The following is a 19504-nucleotide window of genomic DNA, read 5'->3' on the forward strand; positions in this document are numbered from 1 at the left end:
ATCCACTTTTGATATTGGTGGTTATTTTCAGATTACAATATAATTTTTGATCATTTTAAGATTAAAGAATGTAGTATCACTGTCTAACAAAACATCCCTATGCTCCCTCTGGCAACGTTGCATGTTCTCACATAACCTAAATGAGTAAGAAGTGCATGAAGTTTGGCCTAAGTGTTAGGGGAATCTCCCAATATCATCCTAGGAAGATAGCAAAGTACAGGCCTTAAGAGGAGCTTTGTAAAACATTTTGTATGTCCCTCTACCTTGCAGAAGACTGCCAGATGGCAATGTCTTCTTTCTACTTGAGTTTTTGTGTGTAGGGAGGCATGGGACATTCTACTTTGTTTTTCAGGAACAGATAAACAAAAATATTAAACTACATAACTGAAAGTGATCACACTCCTCAGCAACCAAGAAGTCTGCTGCAACGTTACCTTCTATTCAGCCCATTCAGTTCTGTACTGTACCATATGTCAAGTGATGTGTGAAGGTCACGTCTTACTCATCTTCCTTTTGCTGTCTCAGCAATTTGCTGCTCAAATCTATCTGTGTTCATTGTCTCCTTACCCTCACCCCCCCAAAAAAAGTAAGTCTATGTTAACTTTTAACAATAGTTGAGATTCAGGAACAGAGAATGTAAACAATACCCAAAACAACCAATCAAATTTCCTTCCAAGCTACCCGAACTTTAGTTTGTTTATGAAAGTTTCATATAGTTAGCAATATCAGTTAGACTCTTTGTTAGTGGATGTCTTTGCTAAGTTTGAGGACGCTCCACTATTACACTGGTGGCTCTTAGAGAAGGCAGTTAATTAGACAAATAGACATGTAGACATTAGCCATATTAACATGCTGGTTAGAATATTTTTAAAGTACAGAAAAAATAACAAGACAATTCTTGTAAATATCCTTGTTGTATATTCTTTTAGTTGTTTTTGTTAGATGTAATAATAATGATTGTTATAATGATGTACATGTAGAATTTTGCATATCTCCTTAAAAGTTAACATTCATTGAAATGCTTCATAAACATTTTAATGACTGTATACATTTTCTTCAAGTGCTTATTTTTGCTTTTGTCTTAAATTCTCTTGGTTAAGTAAATTGAAGTTTTTTTTTTTTTTTGCTTGCTTTTTTCATTAGCAGCCAATTATTCTTCAACAAACATACTCAGCCCTTAGGATAGATTATCAGCCGAGAAAGCTATTTTTTTTAGTCTCTCAATGCTTGCTGTCAAATTGCTTTTTAACAGGTCTGCAGATTGTCATTCCCACCAGCATCTGTAGTATCTTCTTTCTAACTCTCAGTATGCAAAACAAGTTTCAGAATCTCATAGTCAATTACATTAACTTTCTGGAATATTGAAGATACTTATGTGCATAAAGGCCTAGCAAATAAATGGATGCATTGGATAGTTTGTTAAAATCGAATAACACATTGAATATTAATATTAACTGAATATTCTGACTTTTTCTAGTTGATGTGTATTTTCACATTTCTGGCTGTGAATGAATATTAACTGTCTATAATGGCACATGTATGCTGACATAGGATTGAGGTTCCACATGTTAAATTTTACCTTAAATTTTCAGCAGAGTTGTCTAAATGTACATTGTATGAATATGCATTATATTATTGATCATAGGAAGATATCTTAACTTTTGCATCATCTTGGCCTTGATTTGACCACTAAGGATTTATAGTAGACCAGTATTTCTATCATAAAAGAAACTGAAATCCTTCAAGTAAAATAGTGTTAGATTGCGATTCATAGATAAGATAGAAATATATATCTAAGCATTAGTTTTTCAAATAGATTCTAGAGAGTGATAATATACTGAAGTATATTTGATATTTGTAGATCCAAAATTACGCATATCTGGTTTACACTGTGTCAGCTCTGACACAGGTATAATGCTCACAAATCTGATGCAGTACACAGACTTTGCTCTAGTTTCTATTATATATAGTGGTGCTACACTTGCTCTTCTCTAGAGAGAATGACATAGTACTATTGACTTTAGCCTTGATAGCCTGACTGAAGTGGTATTTATCAAATTCCTGCACTGTGACATTACTCCTTTCTTCATTCCCATATATATGCCCTTTGGAAGTAAGTACTGTATACAGCCCATACTTAATGAGTAGAGAATTAAGTATAACCAACCTTTTCAACATTATAATTAACCACATTCCCAAGATCACTCATCATGGAACATCAGCTAGGGACAAAATTTATAACTTACATCTTGGCATGTGAAACTGCCACACCCTAGCCTGCAAGAAAGGGATTTTATCCAAATCTCTTTCTTTTGTGCTTCCTTGAGTAATTTGTTCACAACCCACTCCCCAAATCAACACTCTATTGTTTCATCAGTTAGCCAGTATCTTTGGGACCATATATAAATTATGAGCAGTACTTCTGAAACTTCAGCATACAGACTAATCTGGAGCCAGCTGATAACATGTAGACCCCTAGTTCTCAGTCTACTCTGAAAACTTATTTGGTCAGCTGTTCTAGATCTGAGATACTTAAAACATGTTTTAGAGCTGGTATAAATATGTAGAAAGTTGTCAAAATAGTACAGAGGGCTCCTAATTCTCATACACACATTATTTTAATATTATTACTAACATCTGATGTCTTCATCACACCTTGCACAACTAGGGAACTAATGTTGATACATTATTAGTTAAAATAATTCATTTATTTAAAATACTATTTTTGTAAAAGATAATTTCCCTCCACAACTATTTTCTGAGTGCCACCTGTTTCCCATATTACATTCTAGTCTATGGTAGTATTTTACCTTATCTATCATGGTGACAGTCCTGAGGAGTATTGAAAACTCATCTAATTTTATACAAAACCTATTTAATAGAATTTTCTGATGTATTCATGATAATCTTCAAAGTAATGGAGTTTTGGAACAAAGACTACAGAGGTTAACAACTGGTCCCTTATAGTATTTTAACAACTTTACATTGTTAATATTCATCTAGAGTGCTTGGCTAAGGTGATGTGTTTCAAGCTTTGCCACTGTCAAGTTACACATTTTTTATGCTTTAGTCTTTGGAAATGAAGCATTATAGCTCCCTCTCCTTGAAATTTGTGTAAAATATATGGAATATATTAGAATCTTCTTTAGTAGTTTAGTTCTATTCTTCTATATTTTTATTTATGTATTTAATTAATTATATAAATATAGACATACCATTTGTTATTTTGTACTTAAGGTTATCACATAATACTATTTTCAATATAATGATTGTGACTATCTCTGTCTCTCTGTCAGTCTCTGTCTCTGTCTCTCTCTGTCTCTTTGTCTCTCTTTGTCTCTCTCTGTCTCTCTTTGTCTCTCTCTGTCTCTCTCTGTCTCTCTCTGTCTCTCTCTGTCTCTCTGTCTCTCTGTGGTTTAGAGAACAATTTGTGACAATCAGTTCTCATTTGCTATATGGGGCTGAGATTTGAACGCAGGTCATCAGGTGTGCAAGCTCATATGTGTACTATCTTACCAGTCAACTTCTGAATTTTGAGGCTGATTTAATTCTACGTTGGACAATTTATAGTGAATTAAGTTGGATCCTGCAACTTCTTCTTATTCTCACCATTATGTTTTTTTTCTTTTTTCCAAACATTTTAGGCATTTTTATATTTTAAAGCATTATACTATGATTGAAACTCATCATGTATATTTCTAATCTCTATCTATCTATCTATCTATCTATCTATCTATCTATCTATCTATCTATCTCCATCATCACCACCACCACCACCATCATCATCATCATCATCTATCAATTATGTATGTGTCTATCTATTTATGTCTATCATTTATATAAGTGTATATATAAACATGAAAATACAGATAGGTAGAATGATATAGATATATGGAAAGAATTAAACTGGTAATAAATTATATGCAGTATCTGATGCAGGATAGAAGTATTTTTTTCATTTTGTAGTCAAAGCAATACACAAAATAGTCACTATAGGCTACTTATGCCATTATTCACAGTCCCCTAGGTTGTGATCACTCTAGTAGAACTATCCATGTATGGAGAAATTGTTGGCTCTATGTAATTGAAATGTCTAGGTTGAAGCAACTTCAGCACACTAAAACTCATTGTATTTTATTTTTACTCTCAGTTGTGAATGTGCAAAATTACTCATTAATTATAATTATAATTCACATTCCTTGAGTGTTTTCATGAATTTCACTTTTATTGTTTGGTTTAATTCTTTCAATAAATTTGTTGATGAGTATAAGTCTTCTTATTGATTGAGAATTACAAACATGTATGTAATATGTTTTGATCAAGCCCATCTCTCATCCCCCTTCCAATTTCTCCTCTATCACCACTATTAATTACTATTACTGCCTATTTTTGTGTTTTGTCTTCTTTAAGTTTTTGTTCAACTTTATTTTTTATTGGATATTTTCCATATTTACATTTCAAATGTTGTTGTCTTTCTCTGTCTCCGCCCCCTAGAAACCCCCTATCACATCCCCACTCCCAATACTTCTATGAGGATGTTCCCCCTACTCTTTATTCCCTGCTCTCAAATTCTGCTACATTGAGGTATCAAGTCCTCACAGGATCAAGGCCCTCTCCTCTCATCGATGCCCAACAAGGCCATCCTCTGTTACATATGCTGCTGGAGCCATGGGTCCCTCCATGTGTACTCATTTGGTGGTCGTTTAGTCCCTGGGAGCCTTGGGAGGTCTGGCTTGTTGTTCTATCTATGAGGTTGCAAACACCTTCAGCTGCTTCAGTTCTTTTTCTAATTCCTCCATTAGGGACCCTATAGGGGACCCCTTGCTCAGTCCAATGATTGGCTGCAAGCATCCACCTCTGTATTTGTCAGGCTCTGACAGATGTATCAACAGATAGCTATATCAGGCTCCTGTAAGGATGCACTTCTTGGCATTCACAATAGTATCTGGGTTTGGTGACTGTATATAAAATGGATCTACACATGGGGCAACCTTTGTATGGCCTTTCCTTCAGTCTCTGTTCCACACTTCATGTCCATATTTGCTCTCATGAATAATTTGTTAACCTTTCTAAGAGGACCAAAATGCCTATAATTTGGTCTTTCTTCTTCTTGAGCTTCATGTGGTCTGTGAATTGCATCTTGGGTATTCTGAGCTTTTGGGCTAGTATTCACATGAATGCATACCATGTGAGTTTTTTTGTGACTGGGTAACCTCACTCAGGATGATAGTTTCTAGTTCTATCCATTTGCCTAAGAATTTCAAGAATTCATTGATTTTAACAGCTCCATTGTGTAGTACTACATTGGGTAAATGTACCACATTTTCTGTATCCATTCATCTGTTGAGGGACATCTGGGCTCTTTCCAGCTCCTGACTATTATAAATAAGACTGTTAAGAACATAGTGGACCATGTGTCTTTGTTTTATGTTAGAGAATATTTTGGGTATATGTCCAGTAGTAGTATAGCTGGGTCCTCAGGTAACATTATGTCCAATTTTCCCAATCTGTTGGTTGCCATTTTGTCCTAATGACAGTGTCTTTTGCTTTACAAAAGCAATTGCAATTTTATGTGTTCCCAATTGTCTATTCTTCATCTCAGATCATAAACCATTGACGTTTTTTTTTTTTCAGGAAAATTTCCCCTGTGCCTATGTGTTTGAGGCTCTTCCCTGATTTCTCCTCTATTAGTGTCAGTACATCTGGTTTTATGTGGATATCCTTGATCCACTTGGACTTGACCTTTGCACAAGGAGATAAGAATGGAATTACTTTCATTTTTGACCTGCTAACAGTCACTTGAACCAGCACCATTTATTAAAAATGTTATCTTTTTTGCCACTGGATGGTTTTGCCTCCTTTGTCAAATACCAAGTGACCATAGTTATTTGGGTTCATTTCTGGGTCTTCAATTCTATTCCATTGATCTACGTGCCTGTCACTGTACCAATACCATGCAGTTTTTATCACAATTGTTCTGTAATACAGCTTGAAGTCTAGGATGGTGATTTCCCCGGAAGTACTTCTATTGTTGAGAACAGTTTTTCCTATCTTGGGTTTTTTGCTATTCCAAATAAATTGGAGAATTGCTCTTTCTAACTCTATGAAGAATTGCATTGATATTTTGATGGGGATTGCATCGATCTGTACATGGCTTTTGGCAAGATGGCCATCTTTATTATATTAATCCTGCCAATCCACGGGCATGGGAGATCTTTACAACTGTTGAGAACTTCTTCAATTTCTTTCTTTGGAGACTTGAAGTTCATGTCATAGAGATCTTTCACTTGTTTAGTTAGAGTCACACCAAGGCATTTTACATTATTTGTGACTATTGTGAAGGGTTTTGTTTTCCTAATTTCTTTCTCAGCCTGTTTATCCTTTAAGTATAGGAAGGCTGCTGATTTGCTTGAGTTAATTTTATATTCAGCCACTTTGCTGAAGTTGCTTATCAGGACTAGGAATTCTCTGGTGGGATTTTTGTGATCATTTAAGTATACTGTCATGTCATCTGTAAATAGCGATGTTTTGACGTCTTCTTTTCCAATTTGTATTCATTTTACTTACATTTGTTGTATAATTACTTGTTATTAAACGCGTTCTCACGCCCGGCCAGGAAGAACACAACAAACCAGAATCTTCTGCGGCAAAGCTTTATTGCTTACATCTTCAGGAGCAGGAGTGCAAGAAGCAAGAGAGAGCGAAAACGAAACCCCGTCCCTATTAAGGAGAATTCTCCTTCGCCTAGGACGTGTCACTCCCTGATTGGCTGCAGCCCATCGGCCGAGTTGACGTCACGGGGAAGGCAGAGCACATGGAGTAGAGAACCACCCTCGGCATATGCGCAGATTATTTGTTTACCACTTAGAACACAGCTGTCAGCGCCATCTTGTAACGGCGAATGTGGGCGCGGCTCCCAACATCTCCCCCTTTCCTTTTAATAAGAGCAAATAGGCCACCCATATTAATGAGAGTGGAGATAGAGGTCAAATCCCCAGTGTGTAGGTAAAGGAGCCATGTACAGGATTAGCTCTTAGGCTCACAGGCTTTTACCCAGAGCAACCCTGACCTGCTCCCGTGTCGTTTTGCCTGGGGGAAGGGAACTAGGACACTGAACCTTCATGAAAGATGACATGTCTCCCTAGAATAGGCTCATATATGCCGCAGAGCCTTTCCATTGCAGTGCTTAGCCATGCAACTCTCTCGGGCTGCTGAAGCACACTCACTCTATCCCGTGCAATGAGTCTAGCCTCATGGGATATAAGAGCTGAGTGGCCAGCGACCTATTGCCTAAGCATAGATATATCAGGGGAAGCTCCATGTTCTAGTCCTGCAAGCGCCTGGGCAATAACCACCTTGTCTCTCCTAGTTTGGGCCTTAAGCTTACAGACCAATCAAAGAAGCAACACTAATCCACAGCAAAGTGTATCTCCAAATAATATTAATCCCACCCATTTTTTAAAGAAAGAAAATGCTGAGGAGATCCAATTGGGTAATCCTTTGGTCAGGGACAGGTCCAAGCGCGTGGAGTTGACCTGAAGTCTCAATTCCCGAAGGATCTGTTCAAATTCAGCCATCCAATTCTGTAACATATACTGAGAAAGACTTTTTGACAAATTAGCTGCCCTAGTAAATTTAACATACTGAATGGAAGTAACACACAATCCCGGAAACTTTTGTTTACACCCCAGCTGAGCTATTTGCCATAATACATCTAGTTGTTTCTGGACAAGATCTATGAGTTGATTAACCAGCATGAGACCTCTCTGTATCTTGACATTAGCTGAGGCCTGTTTATCTATGACTGTAGTCACTGAGGCTGACAAAGTGTTAATGGTGTCAGTCGTCTGGACCTGTCCAGACAGAGCCAAGGCTGTCTGAATTAAGGCTAAACCCAGTTCCCAGTTAGTGGTAAAAAAGCAGGAGAATACTTGAGCATTATACATCACCGTCATTGGGAGTGGAAATGTCGACATTATCCCCCAACGCTGCTCTCTCATTGGACAAAATAAGGCCCAAATGCTGCATAATATCCCTTCCCCAGAGGTTAACCGGGAGTGGGAGCACATAAGGTATGAATTTCCCTTGCTGTCCTTCAGAGGATTCCCACGTCAAGGCAACGGAGCTCATAGTGGGACATGATTGATATCCTAGGCCCTGTAATGAATGAGATGACTCTGTGGTGGGCCATGCTTTGGGCCACCAATGTGTAGAAATTATACTTTTATCTGCTCCGGTATCAAGGATGCCTTCAAACTCTTTTCCATTAATCTTAAGGCGGAGCTTAGGTCTATCATTTAAAGATACAACCAAATAGGCAGAATCATTTCCTGAGGAGCCCATTTTCTTTATCTCAGGTCCTGCAAATTTCTCCCTGGTATTATCAGGGAGGAGCAGCAGCTGAGCTATCCTATCTCCTTTACTAATAGAAAAAACGCCTTTAGGGCTTGAGCACAGGACCTGTATTTCAGGGGAATGTTGACAATCCATAACTCCAGGGTGGACTACTAAGCCCTGCAAGGTGAGTGAACCCCGGCCGAGAATAAGGCCCATGGTTCCCGGGGGCAAGGATGGTATAGGCTCCACCGGCACCGGCTGAATACTCATTTGAGGCATTAATAGGAAGTCGGAGGCGGCACGCAGGTCCACCCTTGTGGGTCTTCCTGGGTCGCCTCTCTGACTGCTTCCTGGGTCCTGACAAACCGGTTCCCATATCTTTGAGGGCCCTGGGACCGAGGGCCCGATGACCCGTTTTTTGGCACATCAGTTGATTGACTATCAGGTGGGGGAAGGACTCTGCCCTTTATATCCCTCACAGAGCGACACTGGTCAGCTCTATGATAACCCTTGCCACACTTAGAGCAAAGAGTGAGAGTCCCCCCCTGTTTATCTGGAGCTCTGCAATCTTTCTTAAAATGCCCAGGCTTTCCGCAATTAAAACATGTCCTCTGATCATTTCTGCTCATGGAGCGGTTCTGAGATTGGAGGATGGCGGCCGCTAAGCCTGCATTGGTGAGAGGTCCCCCAAGCTCTCGACAGACCCTGAGCCAGTCTTGTAAGCCTTTGTTCTTTCTTGGGGCTATGGCCGCTCGGCACTCCTTTGTGGCTTGCTCATAGATTAGCTGTTCTATCAGAGGCGCAGCTTGCTCTGACTCTCCAAAAATACGCTCTGCTGCCTCTGTCATTCTGGCCACAAAATCTGAGAAGGATTCCTGAGGTCCCTGGACAACTTTTGTTAATTGACCAGTGGTTTCACCTGCTCGGGAGAGCGCCTTCCAGGCCCTAATAGCCGTGGAGGAAACTTGGGCATAAGCTCCCCAATGGTAGTTTGTTTGATCAGCAGAATAAGCTCCCTGACCCGTTAACAAGTCAAAAGTCCAATCTCTCTGCTCTGGATTCAAAGCAGCTGCGTTTGCTCGGGCCTGCGCTTGTGCAGCTTCGTGCCAAAGAGCTCTCCATTCCATATATTTGCCCATACTAGGGAGAGCGGCTTTTACAACCGTTTGCCAGTCAGCAGGAGTTAGTGCCATGCCGGCGAGCCTGTCTAACTGCACCAAGGTAAAATTAGCATTGGTTCCGTATTTACGGACCGACTCGGCAATTTCTTTAATTTGTAAGTATTCTACCGGAGCGTGGACACGCCCACCCTCGGCTCCTTCAAAGACCGGAAATGCCTGTTGTATTTTCCTTTGTTCCTCTCTGGGAATGAATGAGTCTGCGCACTGCCTCTCTGCGCATTGCCTCTCTGCGCATCTCTCTGCGCATTGCTGACGCACTACGCAGGGCGGGGGCTCCGCATAGGGCGGACCTTGAAGCCGACTGCCCTGAGGCCAATCAGCAAACTGGCCTTCGCCAGCCGCTTTTGGCTTCCTTAACTGATTAGCTAGCACTTTACCTGGCTGGTACCCTTTTTTCTCATAATGAGCTGCTTCTTCCTCCCAGTCTGTTTCTTCAGAGGAGAATTCTTCATCTGCTTCAGAGCTACTAAGAGCTGGCTCCCCGAGCCCATCCAGCGATGAGCACAGGCTCCTTTTCCTAGAGACCTCCGCTAATTGATCTTTCTTCTTTTCCCTTTTTCCTCTTTTTCTTCTAATCTCTCTCCAGGTATTCCTACCTAACCTTAACTTTTCCTCGGGTTCAAGACCCTTGGAAAGGCCTGTATACTTATTTTGTGTACCATATTTCCTCTTTGTTCCTACTCTCTCTCCCCACTTTACTTCTGATAGCTTGTCCTGAATTTCATCTAGAATCCTCCCTGCCTTAACCACTTGATAACATGTGAAAAGGAACAAAAGGGCTTCTAACACTAGAAAAAATTCAAGGCCAAACATTTTCCACTTTACTTCTGATAGACTGTCTTGAATTTCCTTAGAAAGTTCAAGATCAGACTTACCTCGTAAAGCTGTACTCACTGGTACTCTCGTTCCCCAGCTGAAAAGTTCTGAATTCATACAGTTGAATCCTTCTTAACAGTCTGCTTTACGGGAACCTTTATTACCGCGACCCGCAGTTCTGGTTCTGGAATGAGGGATCTTCCTTGCGCCAGTCCCGAGTTTTTTCTCGTCCCGGAATTCGGCACCAATTGTTATTAAACGCGTTCTCACGCCCGGCCAGGAAGAACACAACAAACCAGAATCTTCTGCGGCAAAGCTTTATTGCTTACATCTTCAGGAGCAGGAGTGCAAGAAGCAAGAGAGAGCGAAAACGAAACCCCGTCCCTATTAAGGAGAATTCTCCTTCGCCTAGGACGTGTCACTCCCTGATTGGCTGCAGCCCATCGGCCGAGTTGACGTCACGGGGAAGGCAGAGCACATGGAGTAGAGAACCACCCTCGGCATATGCGCAGATTATTTGTTTACCACTTAGAACACAGCTGTCAGCGCCATCTTGTAACGGCGAATGTGGGCGCGGCTCCCAACAATTACTCTGGCTAGAACTTCAAGTACTATATTGAATTGACAGGGAGAGAGTGGGCAGCCTTGTCTAGTCCCTGATTTTAGTTGGATTGCTTCAGGTTTCTCTTCATTTAGTTTGATGTTGGCTACTGGTTTCTGTATATTGCTTTTACTACATTTAATTATGGGCCTTTAATTTCTGATATTTCCAAGACTTTTAACATAAAGGGATGGTGAATTTTGTCAAATGACTTTTCAACATCTTATGAAATAATCTTGCATTTTATTTCTTTGAGTTTGTTTATGTAGTAGATTATGTTGATGGATTTCTTCATATTGAGCCATACCTGCATACCAGAAATGAGGCCTACTTGATTATGATAAATGATCATTTTGATGTGTCCTTGGATTCAGTTTGCAAGAATTTTATTGAGTATTTTTGCATTAATCTTCCCAAGGGAAATTGGTCTGAAGTTCTCCTTCTTCATTGGGTCTTTGTGTGGTTTAGGTATGAGCACTAATTGTGGCCCTGAAGAAGTATTTGGGTAGAGAACTTTCTGTTTCTATTTTGTGGAACAGTATGAAGAGTATTGGTATTAGGTCTTCTTTGGAGGTTTGATAGAATTCTGCACTAAACACAAATGGGCCGGGGTCTTGTTTTGGTTAGGAGACTTTTAATGACTGCTTCTATTTCTTTAGGGGATATGGGATTGCTTAGACCATTTAATCTGATCCTGATTTAACTTTGACACCTGGTATTTGTCTAGAAATTGTCCATTTCATCCATATTTTCCAATTTGATTGAGTACAGGCTTTTGTAGTAGGATCTGATGACTTTTAAAATTTCCTCAGTTTCTGTTGTTTCTCCATTTCATTTCTGATTTTATTAATTTGGATACTGTCTCTGTGCCCTCTGGTTAGTCTGGCCAAGGGTTTATTTATCTTGTTGATTTTCTCAAAGTAGCAGCTTCTATTTTTGTTGTTTCTTCGTATAGTTCTTTTTTGTTTCTACTTGGTTGATTTCAGCCCAGAATTTGATTATTTCCTGCCTTGTACTCCTGTTGGGTGTATTTGTTTCTTGTTTTTCTAGAGCTTCCAATTGTGCTGTCAAGGTACTAGTGTATGCTCTCTCCAGTTACATTTTGAAGGCAATCAGAGCTATGAGTTTTCCTCTTGGCACTGCTTTCATTATGTCCCATAAGTTTGGGTCTGTTTTGGCTTCATTTTCATTTAATTCTAAAATGTCTTTAATTTCTTTCTTTTCCTTCCTTCCTTCCTTCCTTCCTTCCTTCCTTCCTTCCTTCCTTCCTCCCCCCCGTCTCTCTCTCTCTCTCTCTCTTTCTTTTTTTCTTTCTTTCTTCCTTTCTTGATGAAGTTATCATTGAGTATCATTGCTCAGCATCCATGTGTACATGGGCTCTCTGTTGTTTTTGTTACTATTGAAGACTAGCCTTATTTTGTGGTGATCTGATAGGATGCATGGGATTATTTCAGTCTTCTTATATCTGTTGAATCCTATTTTGTGACCAATTATATGCTCAATATTGGAGAAGGTACAGTGAGGTATTGAGAAGAAGATATATTCTTTTGTTTTGGATGAAATTCTCTATAAATATCTGTTGAATCCATTTGCTTCATAATTTCTGTTAGTTTCACTGTGCCTCTGGTTTCTGTTTCCATGATCTGTTCATTGATGAGAGTGTGGTGGTGATGTCTTCCACTCTCATTCTTTTAGGTGCAATGTGTGCTTTGAAGTTATTTGAGTGTGGGTGCCTTTGCATTTGGAGCATAAATATCCAGAATTGAGAGTAATTTTTGGTAGATGTTTCCCTTGATGAGTAAGAAGTGTCCTTCCTTATTATTTTTGATAACTTTTAGTTGAAAGTTAATTTTATTCAATATTTGAATGGCTACTTTAGCTTGTTTTTTGGGACCATTTGCTTGGGAAATGCTTTTCCATTCTTTTTCTCTGAGGGAGTGTCTGTCTTTGTCACTGAGGTGCATTTCCTGTATGCTGCAAAATGCTGCATCCTGTTAAGTATACAGTCTGTTAGTCTAAATCTTTTTATTGGGGAATTGAGTCCATTGATGTTAATAATTAGGAAGGAAAAGGAATTTTTACTTCCTGTTATTTTTGTTGTTAGAGGTGGAATCATACTTGTGTGGCTATCTTCTTTTGTGGTTGTTGAGAGATTACTGTCTTGCTTTTTCTAGGGTGTAGTTTCACTCCTTGTGTTTCAGTTTTTCCATCTATATCCTTTGTAGGGTTGGATTTGTGGAAAGATATTGTGTAACAATAACCAAATAACCAAATTGTGACAAAATTTGGTTTTTTCGTGGAATATCTTGGTTTTTCCATTTCTGGTAATTGAGAGTTTTGCTGGGTATAGTATCTGGTGCTGGAAATTTTGTTCTTTTAGGGTCTGTATGACCTTTGCCCAGAATCTTCTGGATTTCATAACCTCTGGTGAGAAGTTTGGTGTAATTCTGATAGGTCTGCCTTTATATGCTATTTAACCCTTTCCCCGTACTGCTTTTAATATTCTTTCTTTGTTTAGTGCATTTGGTGTTTAGATTATTATATGATGGGAGGAATTTCTTTTCTGGCCCAGTCTATTTGGAGTTCTGTTGGCTTGTATGGTAATGAGTAACTCTTTCTTTAGGTTAGGGAAGTTTCCTTCTATAATTTTGTTGACGATATTTACTCACCCTTTAAGTTGGGAATTTTGCTCTGTTCTATACCTATCAGGTTTTTTGTTTGTTTGTTTGTTTTTGTTTTTGTTTTTGTTTTTGTTTTTTGTTTTTTGTTTTTGGTTTGGTTTCGTTTTTTTCATTGTGTCCTAGATTTCCTGGGCGTTTTGAATTGAAGCTTTTTGCCTTTGCATTTTCTTTGACTGTTGTGTCAATGTGTTCTGTTCTATGGTATCTTCTGCATCTGAGATTCACTCTTCTCTCTTGTATTGTGTTGATGATGCTTGCATGTATTATTCTTGATTTCTTTTCTAGGTTTGACATCTTCAGGGTTGTCTCCCTTTCTGATTTCTTTATTGTATATATTTCCATTTTTAGATCCTGGATGGTTTTGTTCTAGTCCTTCTCCTGTTTGTTTGTGTTTTCCTGTAATTCTTTAAGGGATTTTTGTATTTTCTCTTAAAGGCTTTCTACCTGTTGGCCTGTGTTCTCCTGTATTTTTTATTGGATATTTTCTTTATTAAATTTCAAATATTTTCCCCTTTTCAGATCTCCCCTTCCCTATTCCATCTCCCTTCCCCCTACCTCTATGAGGGTGCACCCCCACCCACCCACTCCTGTTCTCCTGCTCTGACATTCCCCTATCCTGGGGCATCAAACATACTCAGGTCCAAGGATCTCTCCTCCCACTGATGTCCAACAAGGCCATCCTCTGCCACATATGTGGCCAGCACCATGGGTTGCTTTATGAGTGTTCTTTGGTTGGTGGTCCAATACCCAGCAGCTCTGCAGGGTCTGGCCTGCTGACACTGTTACTCACTCATTGGGGCTGCAAACCCCCTCAGCTCCTTCAGTTCCTTCTCCAACTCCTTCATTGGAGACCCTTTGTTCAGTCTAATAGTTGACTGCCATCATCTGCCTCTGTATTTGTCAGGCTCTGGCAGAGCCACTCAGGAGACAGCCATATCAGGCTTCCATCAGCAAACCCTTCCTGGTATCCACAATAAAGTCTGGGTTTGGTGGCTGTATATGGGATGGATCCCCAGGAGGGGTAGTCTCTGAATGGTCTTTTCTTCAGTTTCTGCTCCACAATTTGTTTCCACATTTTCTCCTGTGAGTATTTTGTTCACCCTTCTAAATGGCAGTAAAGCACCCACATTTTGGTCTTCCTCCCTCCCTCCCTCCCTCCCTCCCTCCCTCCCTCCCTCCCCCTTCCTTCCTCCTCTTCCTCCTCTTCCTCCTCCTCCTCCTCCTCCTCCTCCTCCTCCTCCTTTTTCTCGAGAAAGGGTTTCTCTGTGTAGCCCTGGCTGTCCCAGAACTCACTCTGTAGACGGGGCTGGCCTCAAACTCAGAAATTCCCCTGCCTCTGCCTCCTAAGTACAAGGATTAAAGGCTTGTTCCACCACTGCCTGTCTGGTCTTCCTTCTTCTTAGGCTTCATATAGCATGTGAGTTGAATATTGGGTATTAGGAACTTTTGGGCTAATATCCACTTATCAGTGAGTACATACCTTGTTTGTTCCTTTGTTACTGAGTTACCTCACTCAGGATGATAGTTTCAAGTTCCATCTATTTGCCTGCGAATTTCATGAAGTCATTTTTAATAGATGTTTAGTATTCCATTGTGAAAATGTACCCCATTTTCTGTATCTATTCCTCTGTTGAAGGACATCTGGGTTTTTTCCAGCTTCTGACTACTATAAATATGGCTGATATAAACAGAGTGGAGAATGTGTCCTTGTTATATGTTGGAGCATTTTCTGGGAATATGTCCAGGAGTTGTATAGCTGGTTCCTCCGGGAGTACTATGTCCAGTTTTCTGAGGAAACACCAGACTGATTTCCAGACTAGTTGTACCAGCTTGTAATCCTACCAGCAATGGAGGAGTGTCACTTTTTCTCCACATCCTTGCCAGCATCTGCTCTGATCTGAGTTTTGGATCTTAGCCATTCTGATTGGTGTGAGGTAGAATCTCAGGGTTGTTTTGATTTGTATTTCATTGATGACCAAAGATGCTGAACATTTCTTTATCTGTTTCTCAGCCCTTTGAGTTTCCACAGTTGAGGATTCTTTGTTTAGCTCTGTTTCCCATTTTTAAATAGGGTTATTTGTTTCTCTGGAGTCTAACTTCTTGAGTTCTTTGGATAATCACCATATATAAGATGTAGGATTGGTTAAGATCTTTTGCCAATCCCTTGGTTGCCATTTTGTCCTATTTACAGTTTTCTTTGCCTTGCACAACCTTTCCAATTTTATGAGGTCCCATTTATCAATTCTTGATCTTAGAGTGCAAGCCATTGGTGTTTTGTTCAGGAACTTTTCCTCTGTGCCCATGTATTGAAGATTTTTCCCCACTTTCTCTTCTATTACATTCAGTGTATCTGGTTTTATGTGGAGGTCCTTAATCCATTCGGACTTGAGCTTTGTACAGGGAGATAAGTATGGACCAATTTTCATTCTTCTGTCAGTTGACTACCAGTTGAACCAGCACCATTTGTTGAAAATGCTGTCTGTTTTCTACTGGATGGTTTTAGTTCCTTTGTTAAAAATCAAGTGACTGTAGGTGTGTGGGTTTATTTCTGGGTCTTCAATTCCATTCTATTGATCTACCTGCCTGACACTGTACCAATAACATGCAGTTTTTATCTCAATTGGTCTGTAGTACAGCTTGAAGTGAGGAGTGAGGTAATTCCTCCAGAACTTTTTTATTGTTAAGAATAGTTTTGCTATCCTTTTTTTATTTTTGTTTTTGTTTTTGTTATTAAAAATGAATTTGAGAATTGTTCTTTCTAACTCTATGATGAGTTGAGTTGCTATTTTGATGGGGATTGCATTGAATCTGTAGATTGCTTTTGGCAAGATAGCCATTTTTTACTATATTAATCCTGCCAATCCACAAGCATGGGAGATCTTTCCATCTTCTGAGATCTTCTTAGATTTTTTTCTTTAGAGCCTTGAAGTCCTTGTCATATAGATCTTTCACTTGTTTTGTTAGCATCATACCAAGATACTTTATATTGTTGTGACTAAACATAGTAAAAGTAATGTACAGTAAACCAGTAGCCAACATTAAACTAAATGGAAAGAAACTTGAAGCAATCCCACTAAAATCAGGGACTTGACATGGCTGTCCACTTTCTACCTACCTATTCAATATAGTACTTGATGTTCTAGCTAGAGCCATTAGACAAAAAAAGGTGGTCAAAGAGATATAAATTTGTAAGGAAGAAGTAAAAAATATCACTATTTGCAGATGATGTGATAGTATATTTAAGTGACCCCAAATACACCACCAGAGAACTACAGCTGACAAATAACTTCAGCAAAGTGGCTGGACATAAAATTAACTCAACCACATCAGTAACCTTCCTATACTCAAAGGATAAGAGGTTGAGAAAAATTTGTGAAAACCACATCCTTCACAATAGTCTCCTGTATTTTTTAAAGGGAGTTATTCATGTCCTTCATAAAGTCCTCTATTATCACAAGAAGGGATTTTAAATCTGAATCTTACTTTTCCAGTTTGATGGTGTGTATGCAGGACTTGATATGGTGGGAGAACTGGGTTCTGATGATTCTTAATAACTTTAGTTTCTGTTGCTTACGTTCTTATGCTTCCCTCTTGCCACCTGGTTATCTCTAGTGCTACCTGCCCTTAATGTCTTTGACTGGATCCTGTCCCTCCTACAATCCTGGTCATCTCAGAACTCCTCAGAGTCTAGCTGTCTCTGTGATCCTGTGATCCTGAGATCCTGGGTGTGTCAGAACTCCTAGGAGTCAAAGTGCCTCTGGGATCCTGAAATCCTGGTGTTACCAAGCTCCTGTGATCCTATGATCCTGTGATCCTGGGCATGTTACATCATCTGAGAGTTGAGCTTCCTCTGAGTGTTGTGGACTAGATATGTAGCTAATGCCCAAGGTTTGCTCAGGGCACTTGCTCAGACTGGAAGGAACCCATGCCCCTGGCAGACCTTGGGTGCTAGCTCTGCACCCAGTCCCACAACACCTACTGGACAATTGGTGGCCACTCAGGGACCTTATCCCTGAAGAATACTGACCTTTCCTTATAGTTCTCAACTCAGGGTGGAATTTCCTGACTACTTCCACCCTCTGTGCTGGGATTTTGTTTAGTCTGATTTTATGTGCACATCATGCAGGTAGCTGCTCCCACCTGCCCTACCACATACCTTCCACACACATCTTCAACACCTTCCTTCCTTCCTTCCTTCCTTCCCCCCACCCCCCTCTCTTCTTCTTCTTCTTCTTTTGTTGTTGCTGTTGTTGTTCTTGTTTTTTTGAGACAGAGTTTCTCTGTGTAGCCCTGTCTGTCCTGGAACTCACTCTGTAGACCAGGCTGCCCTCGAACTCAGAAATCTGCCTGCCTCTGCCTCTCAAGTGCTGGGATTAAAGGCATGTGCCACCACTGTCCAGCTTCAACAAGTTTCTTAACTACACCAAATTTCTCAAAATATGTCATCCCCAACCTGACTTTGATCAGATTTTATTCAGCATAGAGCAATTAACCTTGGCAAATCACACTAGAATGCAGCAGAGGAGAGGGTCATAAAGAGGCACATTAACCTTTGAATAGTTGACAAAGTGAGTAGCAGACTCTCAAAAGCCAGGGAATAGAACTGATATCTCTACAAATTCCATAAAAGAAAACAGGGATTCAACCCCCCCCCCCTTTTTTTTAACCCTAATGCTCTCTTGAACACAGGAGATACCTACATTGGACAAAGAAAGATTATTTAAAGGAAAGGTAAGAAAGACATTATGAACATAATATTTTAGATGTGCAAGTCTATTGCAGAAACAAAAATAACAGAAAAACAAAATGACATGCCTATTCATCATTATATTTCACAGATGAAGAAAATGATATTCTGAGAAGTAAAAGCAATTTTATAATGGTCACATTGGGCATAGCTAAATTGGAACTCCAATATCAGATTTCAAAGCCAATTCTGATGAGTGCTATCTTAAGCTGATTGGCATACTTTTGGGCGAATAAGTGTAACAAGTTACAGAAAATAGAAAAAGTAAGAGAAAGAAGGGCCCAAGTGAGGATGCCTCAGTCCCACTTGGGAGGGAGAATTAAAGAATCACAAGTGGAAAAGAGGGATCTGGGAGGGAAAGAGGACTTGGGAGGGAAGAAGGGAACATGATCTGGTGTTGGTTGGGGGAAAAGGATTGAAGCCCTAAGGGCCAACAAAAAGAATGGAAACAGGCAACTCTGGAAGGTAGGAGGTTGGGGGGGGGGATTCAGAATGAATTAGAGACCTGGGAGATAAGAGTTTCTCAGGACTCAAAGAGAGAGACCTTAGATAAAATGCCCTATAGTGGGGAGGGGGAACTTGTAGGACCCCCCCCCCCCGCTCCAGCAGAAAGACGGGCCATCAAGTGAGGGAGGGGGTTGCCATCCCATAGTCAAAACTCTGACCCAGAATTTTTCCTGTCTGAAAGAACTTCAGGTCCCAAGGCCTGACACTATTACTGAGGCTATGGAGCCCTTACAAAATGGACCTAGCATGACTGTCCTCTGAGAGGCCCAACAGTGTCAGATGCAGATGTTTACACCAAACCAATGGATAGAAACTGGTGATCCCTGTGGTTGAATTAGGGAAAAACTGAAAGAAGCTGAGGAGGAGGGCTGCCCTGTAGGAGGACAAACAGTCTCAATTAACCTGGACCTCCAAGATCTCTCAGATACTGGACTACCAACTACACAGTATACACCAGCTGATATGTGGCCCACAACAGATATAAAACAGAGGACTGCCTGGTCTTGTTTCAGTCAGAGAAGATACACCTAACCCTCAAGATAGCAGAGGCCCCAGGGAGTTTAGATATCTGGTGGTTTAGGGTTTCAGGGGGTGGGAACATCCTTGTGGAGACAGGGGGTGGGGAGGATATATT

Source organism: Mus musculus, chromosome X (assembly GCF_000001635.26).
Source record: "Mus musculus strain C57BL/6J chromosome X, GRCm38.p6 C57BL/6J".
Lineage (NCBI taxonomy): Eukaryota > Metazoa > Chordata > Mammalia > Rodentia > Muridae > Mus > Mus musculus.